Here is a 15,975-nt window from a genome sequence, read left to right as displayed (position 1 = left end):
GTCATGGCTGCAGAAAACCATGTTTGGCATCACTGTGAACACACAGATCATGAAGTTTTGCGATATCACCAGGTCAGGCAGAAAGCATGCTGTAGTGATACAGAGCAGCCTTTGTTCCTATTTTCACAGCATTTAGGCAAACTTGTTAGCTGATCATCACACATCCTCTTATGCTACATTGGGCTGACCCAGCAAAATAAACTTCAGGGAGAAAGAAGGACTACCAAATTCTTCTCCCTTCTAAGTGATTCTCTTCAATTACAGACTCTACCCAAACACTGACAGAAGGCTTCTATCTGGACAGCTACTGATCATAACGAACACATATTGAATTTGAATGTCTACCAAAGAGGGATCCAGTTTCAAACTGTAAATCATGAGGTGAAAAAAATGGACTTTTTAATATTAGTTCAATTCATTTTTCATATGGAGAGGAAACAAGAAATTGTCAAACAATAAGAAATCTTAGAAACTTAGATTTATGTAAATAAGGCAAATTTACATTTAGGTTTTAATGTAAGCTCATTAGAACATAAGCATCATATGGGCCGGATTTTTGTCTGATTTTCTGACTACTGAATTCTCAGTGTCTGAAATAGCATTGGGTTTGTATTAAGTATTCATGAAATATTTTTTTAAACAAATTCTTGATTTTCCACTTATCTGGTATTGATTAAACAGTATCATGCATGACAAGGAATATCAGCACAGATCCTGTAAGATATTAAGAAATCAATAAAACATCTTTATTAATAAACATCTTTATTTTAATAAACTTGATAACAGAGAGAATATGAACAAATTCCTTGAGAACACAAATTTCCAAGTTTGTCACAAGAAGTGAAATACTCCAATATTTGGTAAAGAAATTAAATCTGTAGCTAAAAATCTTTACACAAAGAAAACTTCAGACCCATATGGTATCATTGGTAAGTTCTTTCAAACATTTAAAGAAGATAAAGAAAAGTTATATCAATTTCAAATGACTTCTTTAAGAAAGTAGAGGAAGAGGAAATAATTCCCAATTAATTGTATGAAATTATCATAACCCTGAAATTAATGCCTGGTTACAACAAAGAAATTTGACAGACCAGTATCTCTCATGAGCATGACACAAGTACCAAACATAATATTTGCAAATTGAATCCAGCAATATATAAACAGGAATAATTCATCTTGAGTAAATGGGATTTATTTGAGGATTTAAAACTTAGTTTAATATTCAAAATTAACCAATACAGTTTACACTATCAACAGAATAAAGAAATAACAATTTTCTCCATGGATGCAGAAAATATATTTAATAAAATTTAACACTTTTTTGATTAAAAAAAACCTTGAGAAACTGGGAGTAGCAGGGAAATTTTTTTCTTAATCTGTTATAGGGTATCTACTAAAAACCAATAGCTAACATTGTATTTAATGTTTCCCTTCTAAGACAGAAATAAGCAAGAATATCCACAATAACTTTTATCCACAATTATACTGGTCTTTAATATTGTGTCACTGGTATTTTTCTGATGAAATATTGTGTTCAAAATATATGACGTTATTTTTTTCTATATAGCTATAGAAAGCAAGACAGTGTGGTATGGGAATGTGAATAAGAAAATCATCCTCCTGAATAGTATCAATTGTTCACCACCATTTGCTAGTCTTGGAACTCTTATAACAATTCTTCCTAGTTAAATTTTTTTTTTTTTTGGTATGAGCTACAGTAAGTTAGGAAACTCATTACCCTTTTCTTCCATCAATATCTACAGTATGCTTATATAATCTATGGACATTAAAAGAAAAACAGCGGAAATGGGGCAAGTATTAGGGATAGGCACTAAAAATATGGATAAGTGAAAGTGGTGAATAAGGATGTGGAGTTGTGCCGAAACTCGTTGGAAGTTAAGGAATGGAGGTTAAAACCATGGTGAGTCCCATTTTGTGCCAACTAGATTGTTCATAAATTGGGTTATGACAGTGCTCTAGGAAAAGAGGAACGCTTTGTACTGCTGGTCAGAGAATAGAGTATAGAATGGCACCATCCGTCTTCTGAAGATCAGTCTATAAAGATTAGGTAAATCAAAAAGTCCTATGTCCCTATACTCCTGGGTATATACCTAGAGAAATTCTCACATGGAAGCATAAAAGTCCAACAGTAAGATGTTCTATAGCAGTGAGAAGCCTGACACCCTCTAGATATCCATCACTGGGGAAAGAGAAAAGAATGTGGTATAAGCACACCATGGAATTCTATTCAAATGAGAAACAACTAAATAGAGGCTAATATAATAATTTGCATCAATCATAAACATATAACCCTAAGAGGAAAATGTTAGGTCTATACCTCAGTTACATCTAGGAAAATTCCAAATGCACATACATAATTGTCAGAAATAAAAATCTAACAGAAAGAGATACGCATCAAACTCATTTGAATGGTTGCTCGTTGGTGGGAGGAGAATATGAGTGAGAATGATGGTTAAAAGAAAATAACCAAATAAGTATAAAAGGAAAAGCACCTTGAACAAATGATTGTAGCATTTCACAAAACAGGGAATTTTGTTAATTCAACTTTCTACCTGTCCTTTAGCTCAAAAAGACATCATCACTCAATCAATTGATAATGGCATATCCATATAGCGATATAACACATGTATTGGTTTTCTACTGCTGTGTAAAAATTTAAGTCAACATAGTGGCTTAAACAAATGCATATTGATTTTCTCACAGTTTCTGTGGGCCAAGAGTCCAGGCTTGGCTTTGTGAGATTCTCTGCTTGGGGTCTCAAAAGGCTGTAAAATGTTGGTCAGGTTATGTTTTTACCTGAATGCTGGATAGGGAAGAACTTATCCCAAGCAGATCTGGGTGTAGGCAGAAGTAATTTTTTTTTTTTTTTTTTTTTGCAGGTGCATGAGTGAGGTCTTCTTTTTCTTGCTATCTGCTGGCAGGGACTCCTCTCAGCTCTTAGGACTGCACTCAGGTCCTTACCATTTGCCTTCTCCCATGGGCCTCTCACAGTATCACATCTTCTTCAGAGCTGGAAAGGGGACTCCAGTTCCAGTCTTCCAGGACAGAATCTTATACAGAGAAAAGTCATCAGGGGAATGACATCCCTTCACCTTTGCCATAATGTCACCTAATCAAGGCAGTGTCATTTCATCACTTTTCTATATTCTGTTGGTTGAAAGCAAGTTCTGCCAACACTCAAACACAATGGATCACACAGGACATGATTTATCAGGGATCATCAAGGGACACTGAAAACTTTTAAACACCTGAGGCACTTCTAATTTTCTTTAACTTATGGACGGATTTCCCAGTTATATTCAGTGAAAAAGCAAGGCACAGGACCATGCATGTAATATATGATCAACTATGTTGAATGATTATGAGTGTGTGTTTCAATTCATGCATAATTCCTAAAAGGATGTGACCAAGAAACTGGCAGCAGTGAGCCTTTCTGCGTAGAGTCACTGAGTTGTGAGGGCAGGGAAGGAAATAAACTTTAGCAGTTATTGTTTTAAATAATTTTAATTTTGCACAAGTATATATACTAGCTTTTCACAGTGTTTTTAGTAGCTTTTCAAAAAATAAATAAGATTTCCTATAGAAAATTGACATTTTAAAAATTGCAAAATGTGTGAGATTGCATAATATATAAACTAAAATAAATCAGAAACATCTCAAGATCAAATATTTTCTTCCTATCCACTGCATATGGCAAGAGATTGGAGATATGTTTGTAATTACGGCCTTTTGAAAATCAAATTTCTAAATATAAAAAGATTAAATTGCTTTTCATCACATGAAAGCGAATTTTAGGAGTCTAAAATTTAGTTTTAGATTTAAGTGTAATGAATATATGAATTAATTGATAATTGTTAACTTCTGTGAATAAATAATAAAAAATCCTCTAAACATAAATTCGACAACTCATTTTACCGTATACTTTGAATAATATCATATATTTTATAGAGTCAATTATTAAGAGTCACTAGCTTAAAAAGTGTTCAGTTGATCAATATTCAACTTGCATACATCTTAGTATGTAAACTAATGTGGAGAGAGACTTTTATTTTTCAGGCATCATGGGCTTGGTATTGCAAGGTACGTAGTAACACTCTTCAGGAGTCACCCCACAATATCATTATTATATTTACATTTCAGAGAAGCTGGAGAGCAAGTTTTTCATCTGTGTGCTTTCATTATCTATCAGAGTGATTGGCTCTTAATTGATCTTCAATGAATATTTGTCAAGTATTCAAAAACATTGTGATAGGAGTGAGATCGGTTTTCATAAAAACCTTTAAGTACAAGGAAATGATCAGTATTTGTCTGATAAAATATCGTCTTTGTCTCTGAATGCCTTGAAGATTCTGAAAGTGACACATAAGCAGGCAAAATTCTGTCCATCATGTGAAATGTAGCCTATACTTTTCCAATTATCTCGGTACAGTGATACCTAGGTTAGAAAGTCATAGGGAACAAAGCTACTTTGAACAATTTCAGCCTGAGATAATGATAAAGTTTGGCTCTCCTTGGCACTGGACCAGAATAGTAGTAACTTACAGTGAACTGGGGGAAATGGTACTTCGATGTATTCTGTGTTTTCCAGATACAGTAGTCCTCTACCCCTCATCCGTGGAAGATATGATCCAAGAACCTCAGTGCGTGCCTAAAACAGCAAATAGTACCAAACCCTATCTACTGTGTTTTTTTCATATATATATATACACATATGATAAAGTTTAATTTATACATTAGGCACAGTAAAAGATTTAACACAAAAATTAATAACTAATAAAACAAAACAAATACATCAATATACCATAATAAAAGTTATGTGAATGTGGTCTCTCTCTCTCTCTCAAAATATCTTGTACTGTACTCACCCTGTTCTTGTGAAGATGTGAGATGATAAAATGCCTACGTGATGAGATGAAGTCAGGTGAGGGGCACAGGCATTGTGACACAGAGCTAGGCCACTAGTATCTTCGATGATCCATCAAAAGGAGAATCATCTGGACTGTGGTTGACCTCGAGGAGCCGAAAACACTGATAAGGGGAACTACTGTATTCTCAAGAACACATATTCCTTCGTTAGGCGACCTTTTCATGTTTCAGATGCATAAATCGCCTCTGTAGCTACTGAAGCTTCTCGACTAGTAGCATCACAGTAGCTCCTAGACATACAAGTGCATGTGTGTAGATACGTGTGTGTGTGTGTGTGTGTGTGTGAGTATGTGTGCTTACGTAGGTAAATACTGTAAGTGTTACTTATGGTTTTAAGTCCTTCACATATATTGAGTCCTTTACTCCTTACAGCAGTGTTATAAGGTAGAATACATTTTTACCCTCATTTGAGGAATCTAGGCACAGAAAGGTAAGGAACTTCCCTGTCTCTCAGGGACTAAAAAGTGAGAGTGAAATTCGAACTCAAGCAGTGTTCACACCAGAATCCGAGCTCTCAAACACGGCCAGAGAGCTCTGACCGCGCTAAAGCCGTCTGCTTGGGAGAACCACACTGCAGAGTATTAGACTCTCCGAGTAAATTAACCTATTCACCAAAGTGAGATGGGAAAGGAGAAATTCAATCATGGGACACAATTCTACGCTGGATGAAGTTTTTGATGACAAAGTGTGTCATTGAAACACCCTTTTTAAGCAGTAGCATAACTATTTTGAAAACATCCAAACTGGGTGCTTTGTCCCATGAATATGCTTTAGAATCATCTGTCTTGCTTATCTTCTAAGTGTCCTGATTTTTAATATGACTTCTCAGCCCTTCAAGGAGAAGGAAAATCTGCCTTGCACTTATGTGGTGTTTGCATTTCTAAGTACTCCTTCTTATCACTCGGCTCTAGATTTACTATCAGGGAAATGGGGGGACAAGGAAGTGTGTATTGGTACATATGTCTGTGTTATGTTTATATTTTATAGTCTTTGTGAATCTAAGCTTAAACTTACAAGATAGGCAAGAAGTAGTTTTTATGCTAAAAAATAGACTCATAAAAATTAGATGTATGTTTAAGAGGTACAATATTTAAATTACTCCATTATAAACAGATTATTAGTGCTGCTTAAGTTCACTTCCTCACATCTCCCCAGCATGGAATATCCCATTTTAACTTATGAATATCTCTCATTTTATCATAAAAAGGTAAAGGAGTGTTTTGAACAGAAGTCTCATTTATTGGCAAGTCTGAAGCCATCTTTCATTAATTTATACTTCGGTGTTTTCTTACCTCAACCCAGTGTATATGCATTGAAGAATACCCACCTTTGCTTTTAAAATTCTGCTTCTTGACAGCACTCACCTCCGTCTATACATAATTCATTATAATTGCTATCACTGACTTTCCAGTGCTAAGCTCAATTCTCCTAGGAACATAGAGAAGGGGTAGGGATGACGGCATGCTTTTAAGCACACAGAACTGTTGTAACATTAGTTCTAGTGGATACCCACAGACTCCAGAAGAAACAGGATACCTTTACAGTGCACAGATGCTGTGTTCTCACCTACTGAAGCAGGGAATACTTTAGGACCAGAATTGCATTGTAAAATTCAGAAGCTTACACTGGAGCTTGCAATAACAAGAATCAGAACCTGATTACTTTTGAAGCCAATACTTTTTGAGAGAAGAATCTGGATATCATCAATTTGTAATACCAGAGTTTGCTTGTGCAACTTGTAGTTTGCTTGGGGAGGCACTGCTTTGTGGGGAGTGAGGACTTCCTTGATGAAAACAGAGCCATAAGACATTTGGAAGGAGACAGAATAATGATGTTGGTAATATTTGCAACCTCTTGGGGATGTGAGAGAATAAATTTTAGAGAGTGGCTCGGGGTTTCTAAGACCGAGAGGAGGAATGAGCATTTCTATGGTGTGTCTGTATATACTCAGGAAGCAAGGGCTTAGAGCCCTGCACAGATTTATGTGCTCTACCCTTGTGAATAGCCACCCCCCCCACACAAGTCAATAAAAGTTGTCTGATTTCCTTAACTTTCTTCTTCAAGGGATCAGGACTGCCTCATTTCTAAGAATGGAAATACACATTTGGGGTCAGCATATATTTCATGTTGCTGAGACTGTTCCAAGATTTGCTCGGATCTTGCTTTTTGCCCTTAGCATTTCTAGGCCCAGTGTGGTTGCTTCCCCTGCATTCTTTTCTCTTGGGGGTGCAAATGAGCCACAGGCCTGCTATGTGTCCATCAGGAATACAGAGGTTGTCAAAAGCCCTCCAGACAGAAACCTATTTGACTTTGGCTGAAAGGGAAGAAACAGGTTCCTTAATGTAACTCTTGCTCTTCTTTTAGAATAAGGCATAACCATAAATTAGTTGATAAATCCTTATTGAATACTTAGAAAGCAGGAGGCGTATGAGGGTCAAGATAGGGAGAAGGATGTTTTTAGAACCAACATACCAGCGAAATACATTCCAATGAGTATTGCCCTCTGCAGAGTAATCACCCGAGGAGGCTGTCCTCCATTTTAACAGTGTTGCCATAGCTCAAAACTGTGTTGAATCTCTTTTGGAATTGCCTTCAGAGTTAGTTTACGAGCTACATAAGAAAACCATTACCTTATGGTTATACCTCATAAAGTTCCTTAAAGGGAATAGGAAAAACAAAGTGAAACAAATGGGGTGTGGTTTTGCCTTCCATAAAATCAACTGAGAAGATAGGCTTTGTATCCTTCCCAGAACACTGATAGCTGACGTTCCTTTGGAAATGCAGTAGAAAAAAATATATAGGTAAGCCTTTTTTAGAAAAGTATCTGAGGTCTGGGTGCCTCATTGTACAGTTTTCCGTAAAATCTGACAACACAGAGCGTATGTTTTTAAAGATTGTAGGTGGGTTTGGTATTATGCGTATTCACCTGTATTTCAAGGTTGGTTGGATGTCCTCATAGAACCATTAGTGGGATTACAAATCTTCTATTAGGAAAGTGATCTATTGCTATGTAAACAACTCTCATGGTTTAGCGTCACTTACATGGGCCATTATCAGTTATCTTCTTTAAAAAAAAAGATTTTATTTATTTTATTTGTTTGAGAGAGCAAGAATGAGAGACAGAGAGCATGAGAGGAAGGAGGGTCAGAGGGAGAAGCAGACTCCTTACTAAGCAGGGAGCCCGATGCAGGACTAGGTCCTGGGAGTCAATCCTGGGACTCCAGGATCATGATCTGAACCGAAGGCAGTCGCTTAACCAACTGAGCTACCCAGGCGCCCCTATCAGTTATCTTCTTTACTGTCGTTCTCTTTAACTAGATCTCTGTCTCTATCCCATTGCCTAAACGGTAGACATAATAACTTTCTAAATCATACATCTCAATATGACACTTCAAAGCCTTTCAGTGACTACCCTTTACCTTTAACACAAAACTTGTTACTTAACATGATATTCAAATCTTTAACAATCTGTCTTCTAGACTTTAGATTGATTAATGTAGTTATGCCATAATCCCATTTCTTTTAAGTGCCCTCTGGACTGATGGGTTTGCTTCCAGGAAAACACTGTTCTCTGCCTAGTTTCTAGAACTTCATACATACTTCTCATTCCATGCTACTAAAATGTCTATCCAAGGTTTTAGTGTATAGAATAGCTATCATTCCCCAGTGGTCTTCTCTTTGAGATAGATAGATACATAGATACATAGAATACATCTTTTCAGCAATAGTTTTATCAAAGATCCTTAACGTGCGTTATTTAAAATGCTGATTTCTTGGACATTCCTAAAGGCCATGACTCATTAGGTGTGTTATGCCTAAGAATCCATATTATTTAAAAAGCATGCTGGGGATTCTAATGTAGATATTAATACTGTGTTTTGAAAAATCCTATTGGGATACTCCCCACTTGCCCTTAATCAGTGTGGGAGAGGACTGTGAACCTCCTCTAAAACATTGGAATGAATAGATGATTAAGCAGAGCATTAATAAAATAGTAGAAACTTGAAAAAGAATTGTTTTAATTCTGGTGAAAATACACAGGTCCTGTTATCCTATTGTGGTAGCTAGTGCTAAAAGATAGTTGCATATTCTCCCTTGTGCATGCATGTTTCTCCTCCCATCAGGAGGTAAAATTTATGGTCTTTGCTTTGAATCCAGGCTGGTCCTGTGACTGTTTTGAACAATACAACGCAAAGGAGTACCTTTCAAAGACTTCTTAGTGTAAGCAAGCATTACAAAAGTCTGGAAGCTTCAGCTTCCTTTCTTTCTAGATACCTGTTAAAACCCAGATGCCTTGCAATGAGAAGCCCAAGCCACAGGGAGGGGCTGTGCACATGTGCTCTGGCCAAAAGCTTCAAACTTCTAATTGACAGCCAACATCAACCAAGGATCAGTCAAGAGAGAGAGCCATTTTGAACCCTTGCAGCTCTACGTGGCCCTCAGAAGACTGAAGCCCTAGCAAACAACGGGAGAGGCAGAAGACCATCCAACTTAGGCTAGTACTGCAGACCATGAAAAATAATAAAATAGTTGTTGTTTTAAGTCAGTAGGCAGTAATAGATAACTGAAACTCACATCTGTTCTTTTCTTTTCTATACTAATGCCACTTCACATATAAAACTATTCTTCTAATTTTGAAAGGCAGTATGACCGTTAACTATACTCCTTAGTTGGAGCTAATATGGGGCTTTTTACAGGCCAGTTTTGACCTCTACTTCATCCCTTCTATGGTATTTTGTCCTCCCTAAACTCAACATCCCCCAAACAGCCCCTTGTGAATGTATTTCAGATTGAAAATTCTGGAATATTCTATAGTGATTATTAGATATCAGGATCGAAAGAAGACCCTAGCTATGTGAGAGTGCAGCATTCCCTTTTTGTCTTCCTGAGTCCCTAAAAATTTATCTTGATGGTTTTGACCAGAGTTTTGCTTGTCCTTGAGCCACTGCTAGACAGAAAGTTGTTTCATAGCCTCTTCGTGTCCTCTTGGACAGCACACAGCCCTCCTGAGACTTTCTAAGAGATTTTGCAGCTAGCAACACTCATGACAGAATTTTATGACACAAGAAGAATTTTTGTACTGAATTTTTACTTCATAACCCACAGTGTGTTTATGGTATAGTCCTAGTTAACTTTTGTTCTTCCATCAGTTTTGCGCTCACTGTTTTGTTTTATTTTTTTCCCTTCCACAAAAATGAAAGTTGTTACATTAACTCTCTATTCTAATGAAAGGTGTTTTCCTCTCCACTGTCACAGTTACTAAGGGAACTCTGAGATCACTTTGCATGGTGTGATTTAAGTCAGGTAGAATATCAAGAAGTTTTGACCTCTACTTCATTCCTTCTGCAGTATTTTGTCTTCCCTAGACTCAACTACCCCCCAAACAGCCCTGTGTGAATGTCACCAGATCTGAATTCATAGTAGATGTCTTCCCTCAATATTTTAAGGGCTAAAATTTGGGTATCCTATAATTTCAGGGCCCTTAGATTAAATAAGGGCCTTTAGAAAAGTACTTTTACAGACACATTTAGGAGAAGATGTAAATAGATAATATTTATTACTTGTTTTATCATTGGCATACAGTTAACTTTTGCATTTTAACACAGAAACTTAAAAAGGTAATGCCACGTACCGGAGAATACATGAATGATACTATGTAATATTTATTGCCAGATTCTAGATGCTGTGTTAAGGATTTTATGTATATTAAATGTAATCATCTTTTAAGGTACATATTTTATTATTTCTATTTTATAGCGAAGAAACTGAAGCTCAGACAGGCAGAATAATTTTTCTGTAATTTCAGAGACAGAAAATGGTAAAACTGAGATTTGAATCTCTGATTATTTTAATAAATCATGTTGTCCTTCTACTTATAACAAGATAATTATGACAACATAGTGTATAGTTTGATATTTCAGGCAAGCCCATGGTAAAAATATTTCAGTCAAGAAATCATTTGGTGACCTCCATTCACAGAAGTTATCGATTCTGCTAATAGAATATAAGCTTCTGTCAAATGGAAGGCAGTGAGCCTACATCATCTAGTTTTAAGGCAAGTACATGCCTCAATAGAAAGAAGAGAGTTGGTCTCAGATTTCTTATTTGTGAAATAAATTCTACCCTTTTATGATTTCAAAGTAGACTAAGAAGTTAACAAGTGTTCCAAAATATCCATTCACTGTGATCTCATTTTCATTGTACAATTCTTAAAAATGAGACTTCTAAATAACGTACAGTTAAAGATTACAGGTAGTTCTTAGTTCTCACATCCTCTATTTACAAATGATTTACCATTACCAGAGACACTCCCTCTTTTGTCCACTGCCAGGAGTTGAACATTTCCTCCCTTCTTTTTTTTTTTTTTTTTCTCACAGACTTTGGTTTTTTTCTATTTAATAACACATCATTAACACTTTTGCAGGACTTTGTCTCATTCTGTTTCCTTTTTCACCTAAAAGTTTCCAAGTGAGAGAAGGGAGGTAGCAGGGGCTAGAGAGGAGCCAAACTTCCTGGATCATAGAGCGTATTTGGTGGCCCTGCGGAGTAAAGATGTTACTATGTGATTAACCAAAAAAATGGGTTTCCTCTTTCTGCAAAGAACATTTTCCTCAGAATACATCTCCAGTCTGGACACACAAAAAGCCAATAGAGGTATATGTCCAGCCAGCTAGAGAAACTACATAAACTTGTCAACAAATGGAATGACAAATATCACAAAGTTTTGCCACGTCCTGCAGAAGAATGCAAGAGCACTAAATCCTGGCAATAAAAGCTGCCCAGAAGAGCCAGGTTAGGGCCTCAGTAAAAGTTGTTTTCTTTTCTTTTTTTCTTTTTTTTTTTAATAAATAAGATTTGGTACTTAATTTATTCAATAATCCAATAAATAAAATCATGGGTTTGGGAATACTGTTTCATGATATATGGTCAGTTTTTAAAAATACACGGTTAAATGAGTACTATGCCTGAAGTCATACAGCAAGTTAGAAGAACAGAAACCACTTTTGCAGAGTTAGATTTCTTGACAATTTTAAACTTTCCCTTTGCATTTAATGTTTCTCTTGCCCATTGTTGCTAGCAGCAAAATCTCTTAGAAAGTCTCATGAGGGTTGTGTGCTTTCCTCAAGTACAAGAGGACAGAGAGAGGCTATGGAATAACTTTCTGTCTAGCAGTGTCTCAAGGACAAGCAAAACCCTTGCCAAAGCCATCAAGAAAAATCCATAGGGATTCAGGCAGATGAAAAATGGAATGGTTCCTATTGGCCACCTGTATGTCTTCTTTGGAAAAACGGCTATTCAGGTCATCTGCCCATTTTTAACTGGATTATGCTTTTGTTTTTTTAGTGTTGAGTTGCATAAGTTCTTTATATATTTTGGATATTAACTCCTTATTGGATATGTCATGTCTAAATATTTTCTCCCATTCAGTGGGTTGCCAAAGAAGACATACAGATGGCACACAGACGCATAAAAAGACACTCAACATCACTAATCAACAGGGAAGTGCGAATCAAAACCACAATGAGATACCACTGCACACCTGTTGGAATGGCTAGAATAAGAAACACAAGAAATAACAAGTGTTGCCTGCAGATGTGGAGAAAAAGGAGCCCTTGTGCACTGTTGTTTTGAGAATGTAAATTGGTGCAGCCACTGTGCAAAACAGTATAGCAGTTCTTCGAAAAAATTTAAAAAAAAGAAAAAAGAAAAATACCATATGACCTGGTAATCTCACTATAGGCTATTCCCCAAAGAAAACAAATAATCTAATTCAAAAAGATATACCCTTATGCTTATTGCAGCATTATTGACAAAAGCCAAGATGTAGAGGGAAACCAAAAGTCCATCAATAGATGAATGGATAAAGATGTGGTATAGATTACAGATAGATACAATGGAATATTGTTCAGCCATGAAAAAAGATGAGATCTTGCCATTTGAGACAATGTGGATGAACCTATAGGATATTATGCTAAGTGAAACAAATCAGAGAGTGAAAGGCAAATGGCATATGATCTCACAGGTAGAATCTAACAAAACAAAACAAATGAATAAACAAAGTAATAAAAAGCAGAATCTGACCTATAAATATACAAAGAAAAAACTGATGGCTGCCAGAGGGAAAGGATTTGGGGCATGCGCAAAATCGGTGAAGGGGACTGGGAGATACACGCTTCCAGTCATGGAATGAGTACGTCACGGGAATAAAGGGTTCAGCATAGGGAATACAGTCAAAAGTATGCTAATAGTGTTGTGTGGTGACAGATGGCAGCTATACTTGTGGTGAGCAGAGCACAACATATAAAGATGTCCAACCACCCTGTTGTACACCTCAAACTAATGTAACATTGTGTGTCGACAATACTCAAAAATAAATTTAAAATTTAAAAAATGGAATGGTTTCTTGTGTTAAATTAAGATGTGTGACAGGGTGGTAGAAAATTGGACTTTTATTACCCCTTTTGATTTAATCTGATGGCTAATATGTTATTTTTATAGTGAACATGCACTGCTGATACAAGAAAAAAGGGAGGTTGAGGAGAAAATATTTCCATTTTTACACCACAAGAAAAGTTCCTGCTACTGGAGGTTTATAAGGTGAAAAGTGGGGGCGCCTGGGTGGCTCAGTTGGTTAAGTGTCTGCCTTCAGCTCAGGTCATGATCCCGGGGTCCTGGGCTTGAGCCTTGCATCAGGATCCCTGCTCCTTGGGGGATGGGGGGCTGCTTCTCCCTCTCCCTGTCTGCCATTTCCCCTGCTTTTGTGCTCTCTCTCTTTCTCTCTCAAGTGAATAAGTAAAATCTTTTAAAAAATAAATAAATAAAGCTAAAAGTGGGGGTTCTCATGAACACCTTCACTAAAAGACCTACAAACCTCACTTGTAAGCCTTCACCTTCTCTTTAGTCTCTCTTCCACTGGGTTCCCTCCTCTTCTCCAGAAACCTGGTGCTGGGTGAGGCTAGCTAAGTCAGCTTCTAACCTAACCACAGAAGATGTTCTCTTGCCTCTAAGTCCGTATTCACAACATAGTTTCTCATTAGAGACTGAAGTAAAAAAAAAAAAAAAAAAAAGTTACTTTCTATCTGACCAATATCTCTAGTCTGTGTCACTTACCCATTTTGGATAATCCAGAACATTCTAGTCTTCTGAATTTTACAGCACATATCCTACTACATTCTATAATAACTGTTTCTTCTGTCAGACTATGCACTTTTGGAGGTTAAACTAACTTTATCATCTTTGCATTCTCACCATCTAGTATAGTGAATAACTTAGACTAAACGTATTATCAAATTTGTCCAATCTGAAAGATGTAAGGAAGGGAGTGGGGAGAATTGAGATAAAGAGACAAAGGAGAAAAAACAAACATTATTATACATTGTGGTTTTAGATTATTTTATAGCTTGATTAAATCCAACCCAAGAACATGATAATAGTAAAAGTGTTGGATATTATAACTCTATGTAATGTATGTGTGATAAATCCATCTGTTTATTGCAACACACACACACACACACACACATATGAGAGCTGCCTGTATTTTAGGTGTGCTAGTGCAATGCTTATTCAAATTGTTAAATCATTTTGATTTTAATTATTCTAAAATTTTTTTAAATAAATCAAATTTAAATATACATTTTAATAGTAATAAACATGGACCGTATATTTTTGTTTATAGATTCGAAAACCTCTTGAAAGTATTATCCTTTGTTGGAGAGTTGAAAATAATTTTCACTAAAACTTAATTTTTTGCCTGCATGATAGTCGGGGGCATACCAGACCAGAATAGTCTCTCTACAGGGCACTGTATCTTACCCTCTATTATTAATAAATTATCCAGTTTCCATCAATTCCATCATGAAGTTGGTTAAAAGTTATATTAATAGGCTTGATGTCTGATAGATTCTATTGGTATTAAACATTAAAATGACGGGGGGGGGATTTTTTTCTCGGGGGGGGAAGTAAATTCCAAGATTTTCTCCAGTTGCTGTTTCTTGTACTTCCTTTTGCAGTTGTGTCGTATTTAACTTCAATTCCTCCCATTGCAGCTTAAGCCTTTTCTGCCACTCGCTCCTTGATGAAGATGGAGAACAGCTGGCTGCCAACAACACTTTATTTACCCCTAATCTTTCCTCAAGACAATATGAGGCTCATTTTTTTTCCCATTCCCCACCTGATCTAATTGTTTTCTGAAGTCACTTGAACATGTAAAAAATGGGCTAGAAATTGTACAGTCTTTTAATTAGCTTATCAGGTACACGAATTTCTTTTCATTAAGTACTTTAATAATTTAGATTGCGTTGGGATGACAGGGACTCTTCTGAATAACATGATATGCAGAGAGAAGAATTAAATAGACATATCTTCTCTTCTATACTTGTGTTTTATATTATTTGCTGGTAAAAACTGTAGCTATAGTTTTAATTAAAGAAAAGGTGAAAAACATTCTTGAGGTTTTAGTGATCATCTTTTCATTGGTGAGAGGAAAGAAGAAGTATGAATTGAGAAAGTTCCAAATTCTAGTGAAATTCCAGTAATTTAAGTCCACTAATTCATTAACACAGCTCTAAGTCTGACTAGAAATATTTACATTGAAAATTTGTGTAATTAACAGAGTCCTTTATGTTAGTAACTACAAAAATAGTCTTTGAAAAAATAGCCAATATTCACATTTCTTAAAATAAACAATGCAACTATGTAATATGACTGTGATCATTTTAATATGAAAAAGTGTTGTCTCATCAGATGTGATGTAGTCTCTAGGGTTATTTTTCCAATGCTCCCCCATCATTAACTTGAGCGTCATTGTCCTACACCTGGACTCTTTCACTAGCTTAGATACCAGCATTTACTGGAGGGCTCTAACCAGATGCAGCAAGTAGCAGAGATGTCACATGCCATGTGGGACTGTAATATAGTGCACCTGACAACTGGCAGAGCCCTTGGAAACAAGGCTTAATGGTGAAATGAGTGCAATTAAGTGTGCTGTTAACATCTTTGCTGTCCCAGAGTATGAGAATGCTTAATGTG

This window comes from Ursus americanus, chromosome 11 (assembly GCF_024610735.1).
Source record: "Ursus americanus isolate L20-20 chromosome 11, mUrsAme1.1.p, whole genome shotgun sequence".
NCBI lineage: Eukaryota > Metazoa > Chordata > Mammalia > Carnivora > Ursidae > Ursus > Ursus americanus.
The sequence above is the reverse complement of the archived record's forward strand: the minus strand, read 5'-3'. Positions refer to the sequence as shown.